A 10,450-nucleotide genomic window follows, 5' to 3' on the forward strand; every position below is an offset into this window, starting at 1 on the left:
CTTTGTGTACATTGTAAAGTGTATGGAAGAAGAAGAAGAAATCAGCAAGAAAACTTTTTGGCCTCCATCTCTCTTCTTGTCTCTTGAGTGAGCTTCTCCTTGTGCATTCTGTGTGTGTTCGGCACAGCATCTTGAGCAAGTCCTCCCACCATGCGATTCTTTAGAGAACCATGGATCATTGGTGACATCTTACGAGGGTGGAGTATAGCTAACACTAAATTTTGCATTTCACCCTTTCCAAAATTTGGATTGAACTATAGGCCTATCTCACACAAGTGGGTCTTGACATCCTTAGAGATTTTTTTCCCCAATGCATCCATGTACATCTCATCATCCTTACACTTATGCTGAGTGTTGTCACTCTAGATACATCACCAAACAAAACTTTCCCAAATTGGGGCTATTAGTGCAGTAGATCAACCTTTACTTCCAACTTTACAAGCTTGAACTACAAATCATGCATATTCTTAACCAATTCATCCATTACATCCTTTTTTACAGGAATAGATGTAGAAACAATCTACTTTTATGCATGGTTTGTGACCTTACTAGTGGTGGTTGAAGGCATAGGCTCAATATGTATGCTAGCTTGTCTCTTGACAAGCATAAAGATAGCATTCTTCACATCCTGTTACTTTATTTTTAAATCTTATTCTGTGCTTTCATCCTCAAGGAACTCTTCCAAACTCAAACTAAAGCTTGATCTACAGCCTATAAAAGCAATTTAATCTTCTAAATTTCTAAAGCTACTTTATAATATTCAACTAGTCAAATTTGTACACAAAATTTCACAAAATCTTTGTGCAAAAAGACCTATATTGGATTTTGTAAGCCACTCTTAATGCTGTTAGAAAAAGCTATTACTAGCAAAGATTATAAATTGACCAACTAGTCGTTAGATAGAACCAAATTGCATTGTTTTAGGGGGCCGGAATGGGATTTTGCCTTATGGGCAGGAGGGTTGACGTACTGCACTCTCCTCCGTCTCCCATTGTCTTTGAACCAAGTGCAATGGCAAGTCTACTTCAGTTCAAGTAATCTTGTAGGAAATGGGAACTCTAAATTACTGATGTTAGTTGGTTGTTAGGAGACCCTTGATTTTAGGAACCCGAAAATTCAGGTTGATGATCCTAGTGGGTTCTCTCTTTCATTGCAATGTAGACTCAATAGGGTCTAGGTGACAAACCCATGATACTCCAAGGGAGCACCGAGCAATGTCATTTTGAAAAATCTACTGATAAACTATTAAAAGGTGCGCCTTCGATTGAGACTGGTGGACACCCAACAGTTTGTATCAGAGAGTCTTGTTAGAATAGAATACGATGCAAGCTTCAAGATTTCTTTTTTAGTAAATACAATCTAGGAGATGTTTTCTTTCTTTTGTTATTAATGTATGTTTTTGAATTATGGCAAAATAACAAATCTTGGAAACGATTCTTGATCTTTCGAGTAATGTTTATGTCAGCTATGCATTCATCTAGTTTTTCTTGGAGAAATCAAATGATGCAGATATTAGACCAATTGTACAACCCCTCGCCTCTATATCGTGAAAGATGATGGATGATAAGTGGAGGATACTATTATATTGATGCAAGTCGTCTAACTTATCTTCATAATAATCTGAAAAGCATAAAATGGATGGAAGACCTTAAAGTTGTTGAGACCTTAAAGCATAAAATGAAGCCAATGTAAACTCAACCCTGTATACTAAAGGCAAGAATATCAAACTAAACCAATATATCTATGAGGAAGTTATTAAGATTCTTCCATCCCACCAACAGAGTAAAAGTCATAGGTCACTTTAGCTGTTGCAGCTACAAACAAGACGGATTTCCTGAACTCCCTCAAAAATATAAATTCCTAGATATCTACTCTCAAAATCCAAGTTATTTCATAAAGGATGTATTAGAGTGACATGCTTAGATTGTAGTAGGGAATCCTTTTCTGAAAAAAAATAAGATGAGCCTGTGAGCTATCTGAATAATGTATTTATTTCCCTTTGATTACCTTGTACATCTGTTGTAATAGAGATTGATTGATGCTTTATCAATTAGAGAAATAACTGAACCTTATTTTCCCTTGGAACCTCTGAAATTGCAGTTTAACTTTAGCAATGGAAAAATGGTTTTATTTGAAATTATTTCAATAAATTAAGCAAAAAATAATTTGAGTATCAAAATATAATATTAATGCTATATAAATTTGTAAATTTTAACTCGGAAATTATTGAAAATTTCTCAAAATTTTGCACCCACAATAATCCCCAACGAAGCGCAAGAGAAAAGGAATATTTTGAAGCAAATCAAACCCTCAAGATTGGACGAGAAGGCGAGAATGTGGAAGCTGATGCAAAAATTTGGATCGAATCCATGGAAGATTATTTTAGTGTTGTTGGATATGTCCCAACCAACCAAGCCATGATAGCTAAGCTAAAATTAATTGGCGAAGCTCGACTCTAGTGAAAGTAGTGGTGCCAAGATCAAGGTGTCCCTGAAAATACCATTACTTGTAATTTGCTAAAAGAAGCTTTAAGATGAAGATATTTACCTTCATCTTATTGCACCCAGAAGATGAATGAGTTCTTTAATTTGAAGCAAATGGGACTGGCCCGGGAAGTATATTACTCCAAGTTTGTTTCACTTCTTAAATATGCACCCTCCATGGATACTGTTCAAGTTTTGCAATGGACTAAATTCTCCTCTGAACACACATTTGGAATCAATGTTCCCAATAGACCTCCAAGATGCTTTGATTTGAGTTGCTCCTATTGTGCAGAAAGTAAAATCAAAGCCTAAAAATAATAAGTTCTGGAGCTACCAAAACCAGAGAAAAGGAGGATTCAAAGGTCAAGCAAAAAGAACCCAAGGCCAATTTCACCAAGGTTAGAAAGAAAAAAGTAAAATCCAATGCAGTTGGAAATTTCATTCCTACCCAAGGAAACAAGGGATGGTCTTAGGCACTTTCATTGTAATGAGCCAGGACATTTCGAGAGAGATTGTCCAAAGCTTGGTGGAAACTATCGTTAAGGCCAATTTCGAGGTCAAGGCAGAGTTGCCCAAGGCCATGGTCAAGTAGTTGTGGCAAGAGGAAGAATGTCAAATATTACCTTAAAATAGACTAATAGGGAGGAAGACTCTACTATGAAAGAAGATATTGAAAAAGCAACTGCTCATGCTGAATTCTATAGGAAGGGTCCAAATTGTCAATATTCAGTAATGTAGACACCACCTAGTCATCATCGAGGTAAATCATTTAAATTTTTGCTTGAGTGTGGAAGTACACACTCATTTATTTATCCCAAGTGTGCTAAGAAGTTAGGAATAGATACAGTAAATGCATCAAAATTGCTTGTGGAATTAGCAAATGAAAAGGAAGTACTTTCTACACAACAAATTGCCAAGGTAGATTTTAACCTAGGAGAAAACCTTTCAAGAATGAGGTTTCGAGTAATGAACTTAGGAGCTTATGAATGTTAACTAGGAATGGATTGGCTAATTCCCAATGATGCTCATATCCACTGTGGAAAAGGTCAAGTCACATTTCAAGAATTGAATGGTGAAATACCAACTACACAAGGTGAAATAGGGAAACCTAAAGTTTAATTAGCAAAAGCTTCTCAAATTGTGAAAGGCTTGAAGAAAGGATTACTTGTTTACTTGATCAAGCTTAAAAAGGTAAATCAAAATGGCCAGACAAAAGAAGAATCATACTGGTTAAAAGAATACGCCAATGTATTTCCTGAAGAGTTAACTGAGTTGCATCTGGAAAGAGAAGTCGATCATGAGATCAAACTTGTTCCAAGAGCTACTCCACTTGCAAAAAGACCTTACAAAATGTCTATTCTTGAAGCCATAAAACTAAAAGAGCAACTCAAACAACTACTAGAACAAGGGTATATTCGGCCAAGTATTTCACCATGGGGAGCCCTAGTATTATTCCAAAAGAAGAAATATGGAATTCTTTGTCATTGTATTGACTACCGAGGGCTAAACTAGGAATCAATGAAGAATAAGTACTTGATCCTGAGGATAGACGAGAGCTTCTTGATTGTCTACAAGGAGCAAGGATATTTTCTAAGATCGATCTTCGGTCAAGATATTATCAAATCAGAATCAAGGATGAAGATATTTCAAAAATGCCTTCAATACAAGATACAATCATTTTAAAATCATTGTGATGTCATTTGGGTTGACAAATGCCCCAGCTACCTTCAACATGTTAATGCATGACATTTTCAGGCCTTGTCTCGATGATTTTGTTCTTGTATTCTTTGATGACGTCCTAACTTATTCTAAGGAGGAAGTAAATCATGAACCACATCTTGGCATTGTCTTGGAGATAATGAGAACACACAAGTTGTATGCCAAAGAGAAGAAGTGTGCCTTCTTCAAAAGGAATATTGAATGCTTGGGATTCATAGTGTCAGTTGCCATCGAAGGTATATCAGTAGATATTGACAATGTCAAAGATATTCAAAGATTGGCCACCCCCAACCACTATCAAGGAAGTAAGAAGTTTTCTAGGTCTAATAGGATGGTATAGAATATTCATCAAAAACTATACCCAAATTGCAACACCTCTTACAAATCTACTCAAAAAGTAAGTTGCCATTATCTGGATGCCAATTGAACAATCTAGCCTTGAGTAACTAAAGCATAGTTTGGTAATTGCTCCTATCTTAAGTCTACCTAACTTAAGCAAGAAATTTGAAGTTGTCATAGATGCCATCTCTCTTGCATTGGGATGTGTACTAATGGAGGAAGGTCATCATGTAGCTTACTCTTCGAGAAAGTTGAAAGCTCATGAAAAGAGATATGTTACTCACGACCTTGAGTTGTTAGCTATGATTTACACTCTCAAATTATGGAGACATTACTTGCTTGGAAATAAGTTTTCCTTAGTCACAGATCATAAAAGTCTTAAGTGGATTCTTACTTAGCAGCCTGATCTTAATATGAGGCAACAACAATGGATCAAAATTCTGCAGGATTATGACTTTGAAATCAAGTTCACACCTAATAAAGAAAATGTAGTAGCATATGCCCTTATTTGCAAAGCCTTCCTTAATGCTCTTATCGATAAAGAAATATCTAGGGCAGAAACTTTGGCTACAATGGTATCAATGCCAACTAATCATATCATCGAGTTGACTAAGGATGAAGCAAATAAGAACCTAGACTATCAGCAATTATTTTGGAAAGTTCAGAATAAAGAACAAGATCCCAAACTCAAGATCAAGTATCAAGAATTCTCCACAGATGAAGACGAATGACTTTTTTTATTTCAGAATGAGACTATGCATTCCTTCAAGTCAAACTCTCAAGAGAAAGATACTTTGGAAAGCACTCACTCTCCATTTTCAAGACATCCGGGGTATGCAAAAACTCTTAATGCTATCAAGAAAAGCTATTATTGGTAAAGACTCAAGGGTGATGTACTTAAGTATGTCAATGAATGTCTAAATTGCCAAAGGGTAAAATCTCAACGTGTCAAGTTACTATGAAAACTCCAACCACTTGACATTACCCACATGAAATCTCAATGGGAGTTTATTAGCATGGATTTTGTAGTAGTTGGGTTACCTTCTATGAAAGGAGGATATAACTCAATAGGGAAAGGGCAAGAAGTAAGCTTTTCAAGCGAGCATTTAAGCAAGCTTTTCTAGGAAACCTCCATTTCTTGTTCCACACATTCCACTTATTCCTCCTATTCTCTTGTGCACATATCAAGCATCACTACCGCCCCTACTGCCACAACCATCTCCACCACCACCACCACCATTTCCACCACCACCACTTCTACCACTGCCTCCACTGTTGCTATCATTACCACCTCCACCGCTTTCACCACTACCATCCCCTCCCATGTTTCTCCCCCCATGTTAATTAAGGTCTCTCTCACTATCCCCCATCTTTCACCAATTATTCCCTCTCTATTTTCTCTCCTCCCCATATCCCTCTCTCTCACTCACTCACTCACTCTTTGTCCCCCATCTTCCACCAATTATTCTCTCTCTATTTTCTCTCCTCCCAATCTCTCTCTCCCTCTCTCTCACTCACACACACACACACACACACACACACACACACACGCGCGCGCGCGCGCGCGCGTGCACACACACACTCTCTCTCTTCTCCCTCTCTGACACTCACCTTCTCTCTTGCTCGCTCTCTCTTCTTATATCGCTCACACAAATACATATACACCCACACTCACTATCCCTCTTTCTCTCTCTCTCTCTCTCTCTCTCTCTCTCTCTCTCTCTCTCTCTCTCTCTCTCTCTCTCTCTCTCTCTCTCTCTCTCTCTCTCTCTCTCTCTCTAATATAGCAACTAAATAAATCAAATAATGAATATTAGATCAGAGAGCACTAGACTAAATAAGCAACTTGTCTCTTTATCCCCCTCTTACACACACACTCTCTCTCTCTCTTCCCCCCCCCTCTCTCTCTCTCTCTCTCTCTCTCTCTCTCTCTCTCTCTCTTTCAATTAGTAGCTTTTCACTTTCTCCCTCTCTTGCACACACACACACTCTCTCTCTCAAATGGCAACCTCTCTCTCTCTCCCCTTCTCTCTCTCTCATATACACTCTAAATTAGCAACCTCTCTCCCTCCCCTTCTCTCTCTCTCATATACACTCTAAATTAGCAACTTCTCTCTATCTCCCCCTCCTAATTTTGCAAGGGTCATCCATTCATTTTTCACAACCCTCTTATTATTACAAGCGTCAAGGGTTTGCATGAGGTAAATTATATTAAACCCTTTTAGTTGTTAATATTAGGATGAAAAGAATATCACATTGTTATCCCACATGCATATATACATTTATGTACCTCTCACTTTTATGTGCATGATTTGATATTATATTCTGATATATCACTTACATTGTGCACACATAGGCAAAACTACATTGCACATGTTTTCGCTACTTTCAATCAAGCATTATTGTGTGGACTTACTACAAGAGGATAGGGTATCAAATAGTTTGTTACACTCACTACAGTAACATGAGATATCTATTGTTTTTCACTTTGTTCGAATAGTTAATATCGACACAACAATATTACCTCATTGTTACTGAATCCACTATGCACAAATACATTCACATGCATGCATGTTTCTACACTCCACCCTTCCCTAGATATTTTGCACATGCTCTATTTACACATCTTGTAGTATTGCAATTGAGCAAATGCCTATACAGAATCTCCTTCACTTGCACATTCCTCTCTCTTTTTTCTCTTCCCTCTCATCTTCATTTTATTGCACTTGTAAATAAAAATAATCTAATAATTTTGAAAGTACATATTTATCATGCACATCAAATATCAATCGAGTTCCATTGCTGGGGGGTGGAATTGGTGATCCCTAACAAAGTCTAGGACTAAACAATGGAAGCACAGTAGCTCTAGGGAAGCATGTAATCCAAAAGGACTGTGCCCATGGGGTTTCGCTCAAATGGAGGTGGGCATATAAAGGTTTTGGGTGGGTTCATCTACATCTTCTCCGTGCTATCATCCACAAATAGTGTTGTTGTTGGGCTGAAGTGTGCGGCTAATCAATGTTTTAAAAACATCTCATGAAAAGAAACTTTGTGTAACTCCTTCTTGCAAAAGTTGTGGGAGTTGCTATGCAATTTCCTTGTCCATATTGGAATACAAAGGTTGGTGCTTGCTTTGACGACTTTACACATTCACTTCTAACCAATTAGAGCAGCTTACTTAAGTTGTCTTCCTTCATGGAGCTCCATATGGCAATGTCAAACAATGTAGATATTTCCTTCACAAACTTGGCGAGCCCTGGCTTCAAAATCACCCAATACTTGCCCACTTCTAGGGGCTTCACTGGTAATGATCCCTTTTGCTTTGGCCACCTATGTAGAAGCACCCCATTCATATCGAACACGATTAATTTTTGGGTTGTGGGAGGTAGCTATACATGCACACGTGGAAGGGTGAGCACCCATGTATTGGTATAACAAAAAAAAACACTATGTTACAATCATATATTGTACAAGTTTACATAAAAATGTTACATTTTCTCTTAGATATCTTCCATCTTTGGCGAAGCGATACAGACATGCAATTAGTCTATTGGAATTTAGTACTACCGATGCAAAGTCACCACATCTTGCATTGCAATCTAAAATGGTGTCCCCTTCTTTTGTGTACATTTGCAAGAACGAGATCCAAAAAGCCCTACCACATTGCATGCCACCTACAATATTTGGTAGCCATATAAGGTATTAGGAATCTACTAAATGTTTACAAAACATATCAACAATAGTTTAACAACATTGGATCTCATATTGACCTCTCATTAGGGATCTTGATGTATCTTGCCCTCTCTATCTCTAATGGCACAAATAGGTGTCTCGCAATGAATAGCATGTGCCATGTGTAAGGCCCAACACTTCTGCCTTGACTCCATCCGTCAATGTCCATCCTCCACAACCTGCTTGACAAGCTCTACCATGGAGTGTGTTGTGGTAAGGAATAGTAACATCCCTGCGTCCTTGAGAACACGATCAGCCAGATACATGGCATCGACTGACTCTGCCTCAATAGGGGAGTTCCATGATGGAATTCCATCCCCCAATCCATGCACGGCACTATCTTTGGGGAGACAAACCACCATGATATCGCATGCTGTGTTTGTGGTTTCTTCGTCAACCTCGACCATCTTGTTTTGGTTGACCTTCTCCAATGCCTCTACCAATCAAGAGAATTCCTCACTTGGCTGATCATTTTGCAATGCATGTCCTCGAATGGGTTGCAGAGAATAGTACACCACTCCACCTTCACCATCATAGCAGCATGGTAAACAATGACTTGCAAGGGGTCTTCCATAGGGCTTTCAATGTTGTGGATCTATGCACATTGACTCCTGGATTAGTAACATATTCTTCTTATTGAATGTTAATGATAGATAATATTCTTCTTACATGGTTAGAACATCTTCCACCATTGTAGCTTCGTGGGAGATGATGTCTTGCAAGTGGAATTCCACGTGACTTTCAATATAGCCCTCTATATGATAAATTCAATATTAGCAACATGTTTTTCGTTCAAAATGTTATTCTAAATAGTATTGTTGAAACACATTAGTTCACAAGTGTTTGTGGTTGGCACATCCTTCAGCATTATAGGTTGAAAATCAAAAATTGTATCCCCCTCTACAAAAATACAGACTATTGTTATTAGCATTGTATCGAGGGAAAAAAAACCACAAGTCACACTTTTTTACCAGTAGTTGCTACATCCCCTAGCATAGCTAGTCCGTGTTCTTGCATTCTTTCCTTCCCTACACAAGGATACATATCACTATTAACATCATATAATTATAGAATATTTTAAAGCCCTGACATCATCCAATCATGACATGTGTGGAATTTATGAGCATCGTTTCTTTACCTCTCTGCGCACATGCCACGTCCGATGTGACCTCAAATCCAAGACACTCAATTCTTCTACCCTCTGCATGTTAAAAGATATTGTTGATGTTACTTTGGTGATGAACAAGAATTACGTACCTTCACATCATGAGTTTTATACAAAAGAAAGATTACCATCTTGGTGCTCTATAATATGTGTGTCAATTCCATGTGATGCCTCAATGCTTCTCATCATTGTCTTGCATCTCTCTATAGCGGTGTGTAAGGTAATACTCTCCACCGCAAGATCTTGAAGAACTTGTTATATCCTTCTATCCATGACAATGTCACGGACCTCCTCAGTGATGTCTTCCATTGCGATCTGCTCTTCAGTGGTATCAATAAAGGGGCCTATATGGTTTGGTGGTTACGATTCATATTCAAGAAAATATTTTTACTGGAGGGACACAAGAGATATATTGGCTATAGTACTTCAAAACATCAAACCTTTCAGGTGTGGAGAAACCAAATTAACTGGTGATGAGGGGCAATCTTTGCTTAGCCTCTCTTCAATGATATTGGATGTGCACTTGCTCTTATGTTTTCTTTTTATAGTAACCGCACTACTATTATCAATTTCATGTGAACCCATCATAGTCTCTTCATTAGGAGACAACAAATTACAATATACTCCTAAGAATGCAACTCATTTCACTTACCATGCCTCTGGATCCTTGTGACTCTTGTGTTTGTTTTTTCCTTGAGTATTTTTGGTACAAAATTTTCTCATTGCAGGGGTATTCACCTTCTCGATAGTCAAGGAAAATAGGGCATCTTCAATATACCTCCTCGTCCCATTGTTTTTCTATTTGGTAATCCTCATACATGCACTAATCCTCCTACACGTTTGCCCAGTCCTCACACTCTCTTGGCAGAGTTTGTATAGCCCTCCTCTTCATCTGCCCATACATGAACCTGACTTGCAAAGTCACCATTAAAACTCTTGAATGGATTGGCAAGATAGCACCGCAGACATGCTACTAAAGAAGGATATTGTAAACTACCTATACAGAAGCCTC

This window comes from Lygodium microphyllum, chromosome 21 (genome assembly GCF_053477565.2).
Source record: "Lygodium microphyllum isolate KBCC chromosome 21, Lygodium_microphyllum_v1.1.10, whole genome shotgun sequence".
Taxonomy (NCBI): domain Eukaryota; kingdom Viridiplantae; phylum Streptophyta; class Polypodiopsida; order Schizaeales; family Lygodiaceae; genus Lygodium; species Lygodium microphyllum.